The sequence below is a fragment of the Macrobrachium nipponense genome, chromosome 26, assembly GCF_015104395.2.
Source record: "Macrobrachium nipponense isolate FS-2020 chromosome 26, ASM1510439v2, whole genome shotgun sequence".
In the NCBI taxonomy this organism is placed as follows: Eukaryota; Metazoa; Arthropoda; class Malacostraca; order Decapoda; family Palaemonidae; genus Macrobrachium; species Macrobrachium nipponense.
The window spans coordinates 23,195,210-23,212,468 of NC_087215.1; the positions used below are offsets into that span (position 1 = coordinate 23,195,210).

Below are 17,259 nucleotides of genomic sequence, written 5' to 3' on the forward strand. Positions count from 1 at the left end.
TATATATATATAATATAAAAATGAATATATCATATATTGCTATATATATATTATATATATATAATTATATATATATATATATATATATATATATATATAATATATATATATATATATTGATAAGAGAGAGAGAGAGAGAGAGAGAGAGAGAGAGAGAGAGAGAGAGAGGCAACAAGATACGAAGAAACGAAAAAAAAGGAATAGAAATGAGACACAAATGAGGCAGAGTAACTTGGGAAGAAGCAACGTGAAGAAACTTTATAAGAGGGAAATATCTAAATAAAACAGGATGAAAGAGAGAAGAAGAGGTAAAGTAACAGTTAGAGCTAGATTTTAAAGACTTAAAATAAGAGAATAAAGAAATGGGTTGACAAATAAATAAAGAGCTACGCACACGAGAGCACGCGCGCACACACAGACCTATTCTGGAATGAAGGCGTGCCAGACATATTGGAGAATGTCACGCATCTAATTTACATAGAGCCCAGATTGGGCGGGGCTCCGTCAGGAATGGGAACGGGACGGGAATACAATGATCTTCATAAATTATGATAAGACAGATAGAGCGGAGGAGAGCGAAAGGGTGAAAATAATACAGATCGAGAATCATTTGGCAAAGTAAGAAGCGATCGAGTTTCTCTGTCCGCTGATAAATACAAGAATAATGAAATAAGGTCACCCACGGGTGAATCGAATTCTCATCATACTTTATTCACAGGTAAGATAATGATAAATGGCGAATTCATTTATTAGCTCTTTTTTTAATCTGCAGGTAATTTCCCATTATTCACAATTGCAGACTAAAATTCAAAACATTAAAGACACTGTTAAAAATTAACGCATAAAAAATGAGTAAATTTACAGAACTGTAAGCAGAATCAGACATAGTAAAATATCAATAATACTAATAGTAGTAAAGATAATAGTAGTAGTAAGAAAATGCACAAGTAAAAGTAAAATAATAATAATAATAATAATAATAATAATAATAATAATAATAATAATAATAATAATAAAACTGCGAGCATCACAAACACCCAGTTTTACAAAAAAGACTATATTCCACAGAAATAACTTCGCTGTTACTCCATTTAGGGCCATCACAATACTGCTTAGCGTTTGTTAAACTATATTAATTTGTTTTCCAAACGGACATTAGCAAACACTAACATTAAAACTGCCTCTCGCAGTAAACACGACAGAAGAAAATAAAAAGGAAAATTTGCTGCCGGCATTTGGGTCTATGTGTTCTTTTCCTTTCTCTTCCTAATTATTTTCGCACTGACCTTTGGAGATGCTCTTCTGCATAGATTTTGCGTATTTACTCGCAAAATGACTTGATTAAATTGTTTTTATAATCGCTGGAAAAATTATATGATATAGATTTATTTAGTGACGTCAGGAGCTACAAATAAATTGCTGAATGAATCGATTGTTTTGTCCTTAGGTCCAAATTCTTAGTTGTCTTTTTTTTTAATCCCGATACATTTAAAAAGACAAAAAAGAAAAAACAAAGAGAAAATAGGTATTGCGTTTCAAGATATATTTTATGATCATTTTAAATCTCTCTCTCTCTCTCTCTCTCTCTCTCTCACATCATCGGAGTATTATCAACGCAGTTTACATACTTTCCACTAATTACACTGAAGCTCCCACAGCAAACGGGGAATGACGGGTAAATAAAGAGAATTATACATATCTTTCAACAACGCTTCTCTCTCTCTCTCTCTCTCTCTCTAACTCTCTCTCTCTCTCTCTCTCTCTTTCCACGATACGATTCAGTCAGCTAGAAACGATTACACGCCGCGCCAGAGATGCTTACTTCCTGTGCAAATATGTTGGCCAGTCCATTATCTGGAGGCGTTGGCGGGTGACTAGCCACATGAAAACGAAAGAAAGAAAAATAAAAAAAAAGAAGAAGAGGAGGGAGAGGTCCAAAGAAACCAGCCTTTAAAGGTAAGTGGACAAATAACAGTCCCAAACGAGAGTATATCACAGTCGAGTTAATGCCAAGCTCCCATTTCGCGAGTGGGTCAGGTGAAAGACACTGACCAAACACCCGTGAAGGGTCCTTGAAAAAGAAGACGGACCAGCAGCGGCAGCAGAAGACGCCAGGGGGTAGTACAGAGGAGTGAGGACCTCGAAGCAGAAGCAGCAAGAAGGACGAAGAAGTCTGTCCATCCGACATGGTGGTGGTGGTGGTGGTGGTGATGGTGTTCCTTTGGATGTAACTTCCTACTACCTCCTCCTCCATCTCCTCCTGCTGCTGCAGATGGACGAAGAAGTCCGTCCATCCGACATGGTGGTGTTCCTTTGGAAGTAACCTCCTACTACCTCCATTTCACCACCACCTCCTCCTCCACCCCCTCCTGCTGCTGCTAAGTCTCTGGGTTTGCTCTTTCCGAAGCTTGAGTGACCATACAAACACCGGACGCCTCTTTTCATTCGGGCGGGACGGACGCGAGTCAACAACTGTGCGCCACGGAAGCCAATCTGACTAATGCTTGCGTACACAGATGCCCTTCCAAGAGAGACGCCTCAAGTACCCTTCCTCAGGAGAACTCTCGCTGGCTCTTTTAGAAAACCTCAGACCGGATGACAGAGACAATTCCGCCACCGGTAAACCTATTTGGATGTCAACAGTATAATGGCCCTCTCCCAAAACTTACAAGATAACATTTTTAAGGGCACTGGAGGAGGAGGAGGAGGAGGAGGAGGAGGAGGAACTTCGCTGATAGAATGAGTTACAATCAATCTTCTTAAGAATGCCCGGTGGTAAGGGGGGGGGGGGGGGGGGGGGAGATGGAGATGGGAGGAGGTATCTGGGAGACCTCCTCCTTCTCCTCCTCCTCCAACTCCTCCTCCTCCCCCCTCCACCTCCTTCTGAGCCTCATCCCGGTGCTTGAAAAATAAGCTCTTAGGAAAAACAATATATCATATCCAATTTCTTCCAATATCCATTTTTTCCGGCATACCACCATTTTTCGTCCCCCTTACACGGACAGGCAATTCGACGGATTGAATGTATATATCGCGTCAAGGAGGCTCTTTTAACTATTACCCGCATTTAAGAGACGTGTTCAGGATATTCGAGGGAAAAAGGCCGCGGCTTAGACACCAACGCCGGTCGGCTACACATACACACACACACACACACACACACACACACAAAGACACAAAAAAGGAGAAACACAGCACATCGTTCCGAACGCGGTTTCCCAGCATTCGGACGAGGTATATTGCACGTGCAACAGTGAATAGCGCCTATGTTGCTCACCTGGCCTGATTTGACACCTGGTTATGGGAGGGGTAGTAGGGTTGGGTTGGGATTATGAAAGAAAAGGAGAGAGAGAGAGAGAGAGAGAGAGAGAGAGAGAGAGAGAGACGCGAGCAATCAACGGGAAGGTTAGACCCCACCGAGAGGGGCCTATTGTTGCAAATGGTCGGTCAGTCTCTCTCTCTCTCTCTCTCTCTCTTTCGGACATCGTGAATTCTATGTTTGACTAAACACAGAAATCTGGTATCTAGAGCAGACAACGATCTCCATCAATTCTTACAATAGACTCCTTCCGGGAGGTTTTTGTCCCTTTTCAGTAAAGCAGACATCGGAAGAAAACGAAAAGGGGGAAAAAAAAAGGATACTCGGCAGTGAAGAATCATCGCAGAGAAAAGGGTCTCTGTGCAATTGAACTTGAAAATTGGCCGTTTCTACAAAGAGGCAGCAAAATGAAAACACTTTTTTTTTTTTTTTTTGGGGGGGGGGGGTTGTCATTTTGGGTTTAATAATTTAAACAATATAAAAAATTTATATGATTGAGAAGGCGTTATGAGACAATAATATGTATACAGAAGAATGTCCAGTTATCAATGAATATAAACAAAATTAAATACCAGTTATAATGAATATAAATAAAATTAAATACCCAGTTATAAATGAATATAAATAAAATGAAATACCCAGTTATAAATGAATATAAATAAAATTAAATACCCAGTTATAAATGAATATAAATAAAATTAATACCTAGTTACAAATGAATATAAATAAAATTAAATACCCAGTTATAAATGAATATAAATAACATTAAATACGTAAGATAAATTGTACCCTATTAATTAGAAGACGCGACATAATATTTCTCTAATGGGAATAATGATCAAATTAACCACTGGCTACTTGACATTAACAAAATATGGAGCATCAGAAATGAATCGATTAATTAATTAGAAAAATAACTGCCATTGCAATATACACTTCAGTAATTAACTTTTTGTACCAAAACGAAACCTGATACCACCCTGGCTGCTAACCACAACAGTCGACTAACAAGTTGGTACATAAGTCACTGCGTCAGTAAAGAAAGGCAGACCGGATTTACAGCTGGTGGTATAAAGAGAGAGAGAGAGAGAGAGAGAGAGGAGAGAGAGAGAGAGAGAGAGAGAGAGAGAGCCAACCTTCCTATCTAAGATAGGCAAGGGTCATGTTGCAAAAAAGAAAACAAAAGCAGCCACGGAGAGAGAGAGAGAGAGAGAGAGAGAGAGAGAGAGAGAGAGAGAGAGAGAGAGAGAGAGAGTATTATCTACAGCTTCCTCCCCTAAGTAGCACTAATCAGGCCTCCTGGTGTTCATCATCGAGCTCCGGGTTGCAATAATTGATCTCCTGTTGCAAATGAACACAGACAATGGTGGTAGGCGAAGCTGTCCTCTAGCTATGGATGATGTTGGGTTTAAAAAGGAAAAAGAGGGTGGTGGTGGTTGGGGGGAAGGGGGGATATCACACACACCCCCCTCACACACACACACACATACACACACACACACACACACACACACAGCTCTGAAACATGTTTGGAAGTTACGGCATATAATAGTTACACGATGAGCTGCAGAAAAGTCATTGCAAAATTACTGATGTTGCTTTAGTTATTGTTGAATATTTCAACTATATGACTAAAGAGAGAGAGAGAGAGAGAGAGAGAGAGAGAGAGAGAGAGAGAGCTTTGAGATATGCCCGAGCGTTTGGAAGTTTAGCGCATATTATAATGATTCACTGAAGAAGATTTCTTGCAAAATTGCTGCTGTTGGTTTTATATATCGTTGAATTCGTCAACTATGACTAGAGCAACATCAGCAAAGTACGACAACCACTACATTTCCTGGAGTGGCAGCTTCTCCTTATTCGGATGAAAGAGACGTGTATGAGAAAAAGAAGTAGTAGTACGCTGGCTCTATGAAAGGAGCTCTAAAGGAGCTCTATTTAGCTTGCAGCGCTGCGGGGACACTAACTTTTTTTTTTTTTAAGAGGAAGAGCTTAGAGTCGCGCAACACTTGATATTTGGGCCTCGAGTGTCTCGGACCGCGAGAGGTTCCCCACAACCAACCAAAAAAATTACCAGATTCACAGAGAGTACATTCACAAGTCTACGGAGTGCGTGCGCCAGCTTTCAGCTCTATACGTCGCAGTTCGTTATTGACAATCGGGGATCAATCTGTCAGCTGCTCAAAAACAACACGTCTTGCGGATTCGTGACCCACGTCGCTAAGTGTCAGAATAAGATTAAATACTAAATTAAATATAAATGTAATTTAAAATTCGCCGTTCAGGTTCGCAGTCTCGGGACAACCAGAGAACATAAGCGTCTTCGGTAGAGAAATCGCTGACCAAAAATTAGCTAAAATTTGACTTAAACAAATTAACATTCTTAGTGAAAAGTAACAAACCAGGAATGAATAAAATATAATAAAATATAGGATTTCGGCCAGGTACCAAGCGCTGGGAACTATATGAGGTCATTCAGCGCTGAAACGGAGACTGACAGTAAAAAGGCTTAAAAAGTTAACAGGAGGAGAACCTCGCAGTTGCACTATGAATCAATTGTTAGGATAGGGTGGAAAATAAGGTGGAAGAAAGATAACATGAACGGAGGTACAGTAAATGGAATGAAAGGTGCTGAAGCTAGGAGTCGAAGGGGCGCTGCAAGGAACCTTATGTGATGCTTACAGTGTAACGGATGACTCGCACTGTAGGCACTACCCCCGCTAAGGAAGGTGATTAAAAATGAGCTAAAAAAATGAGCAAGTACGTAAGTAAAAAGTAAAAATCCGGCTGCAAGGAACCTTATGTAATGCCTACAGTGTAACGGATGATGTGCACTGTAGGCACTACCCCCGCTACGTGAGGTAACTTCGGTAGAGAAACCAATGACCAAAAAATCAGCTAAAATAGCAAGAAATTAACAATTACGTAAGTGAAAAGTAAAAACCCGAAAGGAAGCAAATACCATTTTTTTTACAAACGGAAAACTCGCATCCTTCTGCAAACAAACAAAGAGCCAATGGACCAGGTAAGTAAGTCCTGGTACTTTATGGTAATGCCCCTGAGAAGCGGTGAGCGACGGACGAGTGAACGATGGATGGATGAGTAAGCTGATGGATGAATCGATGAGGAATCAGCAGATGGACCTCATGATCTCATGAATAATGTGGGTGTTCGAAGTGGCAGAATCGGTGGTTAAAGGAGTCGATACAACTCGAGAGTTTGTAGTGGAATTGGTTCGATTAAATCTGTTTTCATTTTTTGTATTTTTTTTTTTTGGTTTTTTTTTTTGGTGGGTGTGGGGGGGAAAAGTGGGGGGGGGGGGACAGGGGAGAACTCTTCAGAGACCTCATTTGGTTTATTGGGTTATTTACAATTGTCAGATTTTATGGTTTTGTGAAAACTCTCGTGAGAAGAATCGGTATTTCAGGAATCAACGAGTATAAATATAAATTGTGTGGTAAAGCGTAAATGTGAGTAAAACGTGTATATAGTTAATATTTTGGTAACTAAATTATTAAAATTATAATATATATACATATATATATATATATATATATATATAATATATATATATATTATATATTTACTATATATAAAATAGATAGATCACGAAAATATAAGGAGATAATAAACAAATCTTGGAAATAGAAGAAACAGAGAAAATAGACAAATCGTGACAATATAAGAAACAGAGGAAACTAGACCAATCGTGAAAATAGTATAAGGAACAGGAAAATAGACAAATCATGAAAATATAAGGAACACAGGAAAATAGACATCATGAAAACATAAGAAATACAGAAAATTGACAAATCGTGAAAATACAAGAAACACAGAAAACAGAGAATTTGTGAAAATATAAGAAACAGTAAAATAGACATATCGTGAAAATATAAGAAACAGAGGAAACTAGACAAATAATTAAAATATAAAAAAATAGACAAATCGTGAAAATACAAGAAACAGAGGAAAACAGACAAATCATCAAAATATAAGAAATACATAATCATAAAAGTAAAAGAAGCAGAGGAAATAGACAGAGTACAGACAAACGACCGACGTAAAAATCTCGGTCGAATCCACAGAACTCGAAATGCATGAAACACAGGGGTTATCAATTCAAGCTTCTGCCCAATTTATCTTGAGTAAATATTAGAAGATGTTAACCTTCAATCTGTATTTCCATCTCGGCGGAAATAAATTAAGAGGTGCGTTCATGAGGAACTTCAAAACTGGGCAGGAAACGGAGAGAAGTTAAAGAGGAAATTTTCAACGTTATTATAGAGCGCTGTTAACAAAATAAATTTTAAAAAATACTTAATTTTCATTTATTGAAATTATCATCTGACTGGTGAATATTTAAAAAGATTCAACGACAGATACTTTTATTTGCGACCGACATTTTTTGAAGAATTTTGACTTATCACAAATTCGAAATAAAGAAGATTTAAGAAGACGGTAACATTAAGAAGAGAATTGATATCGCTTCTTTAACTGATTTTATGTGAACATAAATAAAAATGAAAATTATAAAAGAAAAATAAAATAAAAATAAAATTAAAAAAATAATAAAATGAAAATTGAAAGATTAAAATAAAATATGCTGCATGTGGCCACTACTGAAAATTACACACACAGATATATATATATATATATATATATATAATATATATATATATATATATATATATATATATATATATATACGTATATGTAAAAGCTCCACATTATACCCGTGCATAAGTCTCTCCGTCCTTTTTCATAAATTCTCAAACTGCTCTGCCGTAAAATGCCATGAGAAGCTTGCGTTTTCCTCCGCCCCAAGAAATAAACAAGACTCCAAACACGAATAAGATATAAAATAAGGCCGTAAAAACAAAACTTCACTGCGTTGCCAGCCGTATAATTGCCGGATTTTTTCCTCCGCCTGGGTGTGGAACTTCGCTTATCTTGGCAGTATTTCACGGCGGACGTCCCACCCCCCCTAGTCATTCCGGGCTGGTAGTCGCTGATGGGTCGTTGGGCGCGACTAACGACCTTGTTCCCTATTGTTTAGGTCGTGGTTGCCTGGTTTCATGCTCTCTCTCTCCCTCTCTGTTTCTCTCTCTCTCTCTCTTTTAGGGAATGCTTCGCTGGAATCCAAAAGTACGACAACATCTCCAACATAGATTCGAGCACCATAGGCGGCTTCTGATCGCATCGCTTCCGTGAGGATTTTTTGCGAATGCATCCTGCGGGCTGACGTAACTCCTAGGGACTCGAACCAACCAAAGGGATTAATTAGGATAAAAAAGGAGAGAAGAGAAAGGGGGGGAGGGGGTCCTGCTATGCGAAGTCTTCAAGGGAAGGAGCGGCAGAAGTGGCGAGCGAGGTCGGCCGTGGGGTCGGGGCGGTGAAAGATGGCACGGCCGTCCCAAAACAGCCATTACCAAAATTGCCGGGTCGGGGGGACCCGGCGCGGCGGAGCCCGGGATTCCGTCTTCCACCTCCCCTCCCCCCTCCTCCCCCACCCAACTCCTAGTTCCCTGTAATGAAGAATTATAAGGGGGGAGCACACCAGCCAGGTTTTAAAGCAGCGGGAAAGAAGAAGGAGAAGAAAAAGAAGACGAAAAAAAATCTAGATCTGAATTTATGCTTTTACCGAAGGGGAAAGATTAGGGTGGTGGGGGAAAGAAGGGCATGGGCCATGGGGAAAATGAGAGGAGGAGGAGGAGGAGGAGGAGGAGGAGGAGAGTAGCAGGCTACTCCATCCTTAAGCCCGGTCTCCACAATCCCTTTCTTTTGCACCTTTTATGAATTACGCCGGTGTGGCATTTTACGAAAATTGGTTTTAATTTCGAAAAATGGACGAGACGACGCACCGTACGTCCATTCAATGGCTACTCGGAACGACACCCTTCTTTCCTTATAAAGAAAAAAAAAATTGCGTGGGAGAGGGGAGAGGGAGGATAGAGGTATAGGGTGAGGGGAAGTAGAGGAAGGGGAGTGAGATGGAAAGGATCAGAGAATGGAGGGTAGTATTTTAAAGATATAAGGAAGGAAGAGGGAGAGGTTCAAGTGTCATTCTGGAACACCACGTCCCGTTTCCCCCACTCCGCCGACATTCTCCATTTACGAGATTGAACAGTTTCTCGAGGACGTGTTGGAACGCTCCTCCAACTCCACCCCCCTCCAACCACCTCCCCATCTCCATCTTGGGAGACCGCCATTCCAAGGAAGAGAGAGGGGCGGGAGGGTGGGGAGTATAGGCGAACCTTGGGCCAAAAAGAGGATTTATATGTTTGGCCCTCCGTACTACTACTACGAAGCCTCCCTTTTCCTCGCGTTGCCTGGTTGGTCCTCGGAGTGGACATACAGACGCCATCATGGCGTTTGACGATGCTGTGGCATCTGACAGTGCTCGGTTATTATCTAGGATATAACTATCACAGCATACAGTGTGTTACAAAACCATTGCAAGTATAACGTATAGAAAAATCGAGCTCACACGTGAAACATTCTTCAAAATTCTCCAGCAATATGAATAACGATATATGAAATCAGTACCGATTTGTTCACTGTATCTTAGTACTGTTTAGTACTGTACATCAAATTGTTTACTCAGTTATGTAGCTATTTTCTTCCCTTCTGTAACACCTGTCGATTTAAACCACTGTTATATATTTTGTCAACGATCAGTCCCTAATAATCAATTCTCAAAAGAGCCACAAAAAATAAAATTCAGCGCAGTCATCGACCATATTATGCAACGCGCGGCCGCTTGTTAAAAATAAGTAGACAATTATAATTTCTTTGAGCTGAATGATTTTCTGAAATATTCCTTCAGGGCCGAGTATAGCGGCAGCGCCACGGAGATGCCAGATAGCTAAACGCCAGAGAATGATTTGTAGATTCGTTGAAAATTGACATCAATTGCATTTCTTTAGAGCTGAAGACACCGTAAACAATTAAGCGGTATAACGAGGATTTTCAGTGTCCTGAGTATGAAACATGAAAAATTAGTAATTTTATCCTTGATGATAATATCTGCAACGTCAGTTTGATAGAACATCAATATAAACGAGAAGACAGAATTGTAACTCCCTTCTGCAAAGAAATCGGCTATAAAATTCCCCAAGACAAGACATGACATTCATGATTCTCACGCAATGGAAGATCATTAGCCATGATTCTGTATTAGTATCTAACGGTAGCTCTTGAGAGATGAGGTCAGTTGTAGGTCCTCAGATATGAATAGACATTTGCGAATCTGCAGGGATGAAAAGGTCTTTTCAAACTCTCTGGACATTGTTTTTTGTCAATATCAATTATCTAGAACTGAGTGTACTGCATCTATATGGCAACAAGTTACTAGAAGTTCCCTTAAGATGAAAAAAATGATAAATTACCTACGAATGAATGTAAGCTTGCAATTCTGAAAACAAAAATTAAAAAAATAAAAAATAAAATATTCTACATTCTTCTACCCGAAAGGGGGTTTCTACAAGACACCAAGACAAGGCCATCCATCATAATGTATAGCCTTAAGATGTTTTAGAAAAAAAAAAAAACAGAAGAATCCTGAACGTACACTGGACTCGATCATAGCGATTTGGGGGAAATGGAAAAGAAAACAAAAGGAATGAAAATTAGGGTGATGCGACCCCGCTGTTTTATTGACCGTCAATTTAAATATCTCAAGTCATAAAATTCTTCCTCCCCCCGTCCTTATTAACTCGAGTCGAACGACCCGGCGAGATGAAATGACGATGAGAGAGAGAGAGAGAGAGAGAGAGAGAGAGAGAGAGAGAGAGAGAGAGAGACGATGTCTATGCTATGCAACCAACACCTTAAACTTACGAGAGAGAGAGAGAGAGAGAGAGAGAGAGAGAGAGAGAGAGAGAGAGAGAGGTTTATTCACCCCCAAATTATTTCGCCACCGAGAAAGCTGAATCGTAAGGCCTCAACTTCAAAAATGTGGGGGAAAATTATAGATATACCGGCGGGGCATTAAAAAAATACACAGGCGGTTTCGAGAAAAAAAAAAATAATAATAATAATAAAAAATGTCCCTTCAAGTGTGTATGGTGCGAGTTGGCATCGCAGGCGACACAGAAGAGGTCGACCCGGGAACCTCGTCAGCTCTTTTATTATCCATGGGGGGGCAACGCTCCCCTCGGATCTTTCATTTATGGCCCCCACGCTTAGAAATATCAGACATAAAGACGAGCTGGGATGCTCATGGGGATATTGGAGGAGGAGGAGGAGGAGGAGGAGGAGGAGGGATGAAGTTAATTTCCATTCTACAGTGCCTTGACAGAGGCCTTCAACATCTTGCCGGCACCATGCACTCCAGATTCTTGATTCTTGAACCTTATTTCTTCTTTTTTTTATTATTATTCTTATTCGCACATAATCAGACCAGCATACTTCCCCTGAAATTTGACAGGACACCATCGATGATGTCCAGGAATTTTGAACTCAGAAGTCAATACCCATCGGGGACATCAGTAAAGACACCGAAATCCAAAGATACAAGTAGTACCCATCGGGGACATCAGTAAGGACACCGAAATCCAAAGATACAAGTAGCACCCATCGGGGACATCAGCAAAGACACCGAATTCCAAAAATACGAGTAGTAGCACCCATCGGGGACATCATTAGGAAGGACATCAAAGTAAGGTTTCAGATTCAAGGAAAGTCAACGAAGACGCAATCAATGAGGACATCAGCCAGCGATAAACGCAAGAGGACATCTTCCTGAGAAGGATACCACGAATGGGGAACCCTAAGTAATACCCAGAGGTAAGGACACATCAGGGACAGACATGTTTAAGAACACTGCAAGTACAGAGATATAAAGACCACCGAGCGGGGACACGAGCTTGAGGACGCTAAGGACATCCAGCCACCAGGGACACGCACATAAGGAGGACTCCCAGAGGCGCGTCGGCCGTAGGAGCACGAATCCCCAATTCTCCTTATTTTATGACCCAATTTGAATATTCCACCAACATAATTTGAGCCTTTTGTTTCACGTGCCGAGAATTTTTACTGCGCGTTATGTGTGAGAGTAGGAGGAGAAAGAAGACAAGGAGGAGGAGGAGGAGGAGGAGGAGGAGGAGGAGGAAGGAGGAGAGGAGGAGGGACGAGAGGAGGAGGAGGAGGAGACACTTCAACCACCCGTGGCAACTCACAATTTCCAAATCCTTCTGTGACCTGACAATATATTTCACGGACGAAGGAGATTACTGATTCTATCCTACTAGGAACTTGTATGGGTGTATGAATATGTATATATATATATATATATATATATATATATATATATATATATATATATATATATATATACTAATTCATTCTACCATTCTAGTGCTTTACCGGAATATCCGTTGTATAACAGCTATGGGCTCCGATTTGAGTCCTGGCCGAGGCGGATGCATTAAAACTCCCGCTCGGTGACATTTGTGGTTTAATGGTAGTGAACATAAAAAGTCAAGCGTGTGTAATATTCTGTCAAATATTTCTTTATAAATATACTGTAAAAATTAATACATCCGACTGAAGCAATGAAGCATCAAATGCTAATAAACAACATTACTAAACGAAAGGACTGAGAACCCAATCATGAAAAAAAAACCCAACACATGAATAGTAATGACGACAATAACAGCGGAAAACGAAAACAATAAATATTATGCTTTTGTTATATGCTTTCCCAAGACTGCATTATGCGGCAAAAATATACGAAAATGATGGGATTCTTCGGAGCTGAAAAAAAGGACAAAAGAAAAAAAAAAAAAAAGGGAGGGCAATTTACATACTTGAGCAGTTTCATTAAGTATGGCAACGGGCTTAAAGGGGATTAAAGAGTTTTCGCCCCCTTTATGCAAGTTTCTCGGCCATACGATTTATTTTGGGTGGGTCAGAGAGTGGGGGGGGGGGGGGGGATGGGTTGGTTAAGTTAGGGAGAAGGGAAGAGGAAGGGGTTAAGGGAAGGGGGGTGGGGGGAAGAAGGGAGAGGGGATTGGGGGTGGGGTTGCAAGGTTACAATCTCCATACGAATTGCCTTTGTAAACTCCGACGGTCAAAACACAAAAACAATTCCGTCTTACAGTTTTCAGGGTAATGGCGCCATTACCGCTGCTTTATGTCGCTACGATTTTTATTCCGAGGTCATCGGGTTCTGAACGAGCTAATTATGATACTCTGAACAGGCTCTGCAATCATACCATGGTTTATATAATAAGTATGTTATTCAAAGAACACTCATCATCGCTTGAGTCACTAAAATTTGACAGTAAATCCATAGTAGTACGCGTATTTGGTTTCTGCTGTTTAAATAACAAAACCAACCACCCATATTACTGTAAATTTACTTTCCAAGGATGTTAATGTGAATACCGAACGTACGTTATTTTTACTTCCATATAGCCATTTATTTTTAAAATGCGGAATGAAAAAGAACGGGCTTAAAAGAATTCGCCATGACGAATTAAACAATCAACGGAAATACTAACACAAATGGTAAATATGGTAATCAACAAACGTAATTAATAGAAATAAAAATTATCAAAAGATAAAAGATAAGCGGCTCTCGTAGATAAACTCTCTTCTGTAATGACCTTCCCTTGAAGCAATATCAAATAATATTATGGAAAAGTATGGCCGACGTCTTAAAATTGAATGAGAGAAAATTAAGATATGAATGAAAAATAATAAATAATAGGGTAATTGTTGTTAAAGCCTAGTCCTAAAATGATCATAAAACATTATAAAAAATAACAAAACAATAAATAGTTGCTGGTACAACTACGGTGTTAGAATTAATCAATTATAAGCAAATGAAAAAATAAATAAATAAAAAAAGTTACTGAGAAAACTAATGTCTTCATATACAACTAGAAAAATGCAAAACTGGCAAAATAAGAACAATCTAGTACAAGAAATCGAAAAAAATAAATATATATAAAATTCAAAAGTGGCAAAATAAGAACAAAATACAATATAAAAAATCGAAAGATTAAATCGAATCATACCGAAGTGCGCGATGAAAAAACCAAACTATGTAAACATGTTACTACTAAACGAAGAAAAACTAGTTGAAACCAAAACACAAACGACGAAAACGGAATCAGACGAAATAAAAAGCGAGCATAATTATGAAGCACCTTCCTGCCGAAGTTCTCATCCTCAAAACGCCCTGATTCGGATGAGACGATCGAGAGAGAGAGAGAGAGAGAGAGAGAGAGAGAGAGAGAGAGAGAGAGAGAGAGAGAAAGGCGGTGTGGGTGTTGATCCCTCATCCGGCCAGCGGAAATAACGGCGTGCAGAGGAGACGGAAGTGTTGAAAATGGAAGATCAAAACGCATTACCTCCGCCTCGCTCGCTCCCTCACACTCGACAGGTGTAGTAGGAGGAGGAGTAGGAGTAGTAGTAGTAGTAGTAGTAGTAATAGTAGGAGGAGGAGGAGGAGGAGGAGGAGGATGATGATGACCTGGACTTTCAACGTGAAGGAATGATTATGGTGAGTATGACGCTTCGGATGGAAGTGAGATGATGATGATGAAAATGAGGAGGAGGGGAGGAGGAGGAGGAGGAGGATGATGGTGATGATGATGATGATGATGATGACCTGGACGTTCAAGGTGAATGAATGATTATGATGAGTATGATGTTTCGGATGGAAGAGAGATGATGAATACGACGCTTATTAAAAACATCCATAACAAAAATAAAATCACAATGACTCTTCAAACATCCCTGAAGAAATACTAACGCCACGAGAGAAACGATGATGAGTTTTAGAAATGATAATGATTAAGAGAATGATACTGATGGTCGTTACTTAAGCATCGAAAGAGAAAGAGAGGGAGAGAGCGTTGTTGATGGAAAGAACACTATAGTGACTACAGTCACTGTCGAGGAAAAGGAATTATTGAAACAGATGAACGGGGGTACCAAGGGCACTTATAGGACTGATGCCCAGGCACTGAGGACAAGAAGGGAATCCCCGTGATGATGATTATGACGACGATAGTTACGACTCAAAATTTCCATGAAGAAATTGATGATAATGAAGTTAAATATGAAGATACAAAGTCGAAATGGAGAAAGGAGACTAATACAATTATTCACAATCAACATACAACTGATAAGTCCCTTTTGTACATCGTCAGTCATTATAAAAATAAACGGCTTTTTGTTCGAAAAAGGCATTGCAGTATAAAAAGTGACTCGAATAAAAAAAAACAATAAGATTAAAAGAATGTATGTTCTAGCAAACGCCTCCATGACAAGATAGAGAGAGAGAGAGAGAGAGAGAGAGAGACAGGAGGTAGCTTAAGAAGACTATTAGACAATAGGGTTGAACCGACAATCAAAACTGAGAGAGAGAGAGAGAGAGAGAGAGAGAGAGAGAGAGAGAGAGAGAGAGAGAGGAGGTAGCTTAAGAAGACTATTAGACAATAGGGTTGAACCGACAATCAAAACTGAGAGAGAGAGAGAGAGAGAGAGAGAGAGAGAGAGAGATGCTGCTGGCAAGAACTATATGATTAATGGACGAAGCAAAGTGGCTTAAAAGATGAACTGGCCTGTGATTCATCGTAAAGGGTAGACTGGTTACAATGAGTAGGGGTGAATCAGAGCGGAAGTGGGTATAAAATGCGTCGCCTCAGGGACCTAAGTTTGAAAATGACCTATTGCTATGGAGAGAGAGAGAGAGAGAGAGAGAGAGAGAGAGAGAGAGAGAGAGAGAGAGAAAATGCATCTATTAATGAGACGTAATGGACACGCGGAAAACAATAGAATATGAAGAAATAGAATGAAATGATGGGAAAATGATAAATTTCATACCAACATTTGCAAATGACGTAACTGTTAGAATTTTGTTTCCCTTAAATATAAACAAATGGGGAGGGGTGTGTTGCATGAGAAGTGACAAATGCAATATAATGAAAAACACCATTCAAGCCGTTTGCAAATAACCCGCTGCCAATGTTAAAAATCACCGTAACAAATAAATCACAGTACGCGACAAAGATATGCCTTCACAGAAGGCCAAATTACTAACACATCCCATACACAGCTTTTTAACTTCGGTAACTTGAATGATTAATCATAAATCTTTTTTTTTTAGTTTCTAATAAACTTATTCCAGTTTTGAATTTAAATACCGTCGCCTCAAGATATATTCCAAAAGGATGAGAACGCCACTGGAAAAAACGTTCAAATTTACTAGAGTAGCAAAAATGAGATTGAAAGTAATAAAAGGCGACTTTGTAAAGGGAAAAAGCTAAAAGTATTTCCGTCAGCTCTAAAACTTTTCATTGTGATCAAAAACAATTTTTTTTTTATAATTCTATGTAAAAAAACGCAATCAAAATCAACAGCACAATGAAACTGAGACCAAAGCAGTTTAGGCGCTCGGGGCGGTTGGACGATCTGTATACCGGCTTTGATTTCACGTCCATTGATATCTGTAATCTCCTTAACTGCAGAAATGTTAGATTTCTGAATGAAATTAACAATGGAAAAACGTAGTAAAAGCTGCAGAGTTACTAGTAGTAGTAATGGTGGTAGTAGTAGTAGTAGTAGTAGTGGTTTATGCGCTCCGGGCGGTACGCAGATCTGTCAGATATATTTTTGACGCCCATTGATAAATATAATCTTCTTACCTACATAAATCAGGAGTTTTTATTTTTTTAATGGAATTAGTGGGGGGAAAAGACGTAACAGTCGTAGTAGTAGTGTAGTATTATTAGTGCTAATAATAGTAAGTGATCAATTTTCCAGGACACTTTCAGTTACCGTTCAAAAACTGACACCTTCATGATTGCATCACAGAAGGGTCAGTACTGGAATATGAAACACACCGACGTACCGAAAAAATTGTCATTTCCAAGAATCCACAACATTTTCCAAAGAAACCCTGGGTGCGTTCAGCACGGCCCCGA

The 17,259-nt window shown here is 39.6% G+C and overlaps 1 protein-coding gene across 10 annotated transcripts in view; it reads right to left on the minus strand.

Annotated features, from left to right (window-relative positions):
- LOC135200070 (protein glass-like) overlaps window positions 1-17,259 on the minus strand; it is a 1,678,662-nt gene that overhangs the window by 124,955 nt on the left and 1,536,448 nt on the right. The gene's annotated exons all lie outside the window — the stretch shown is intronic.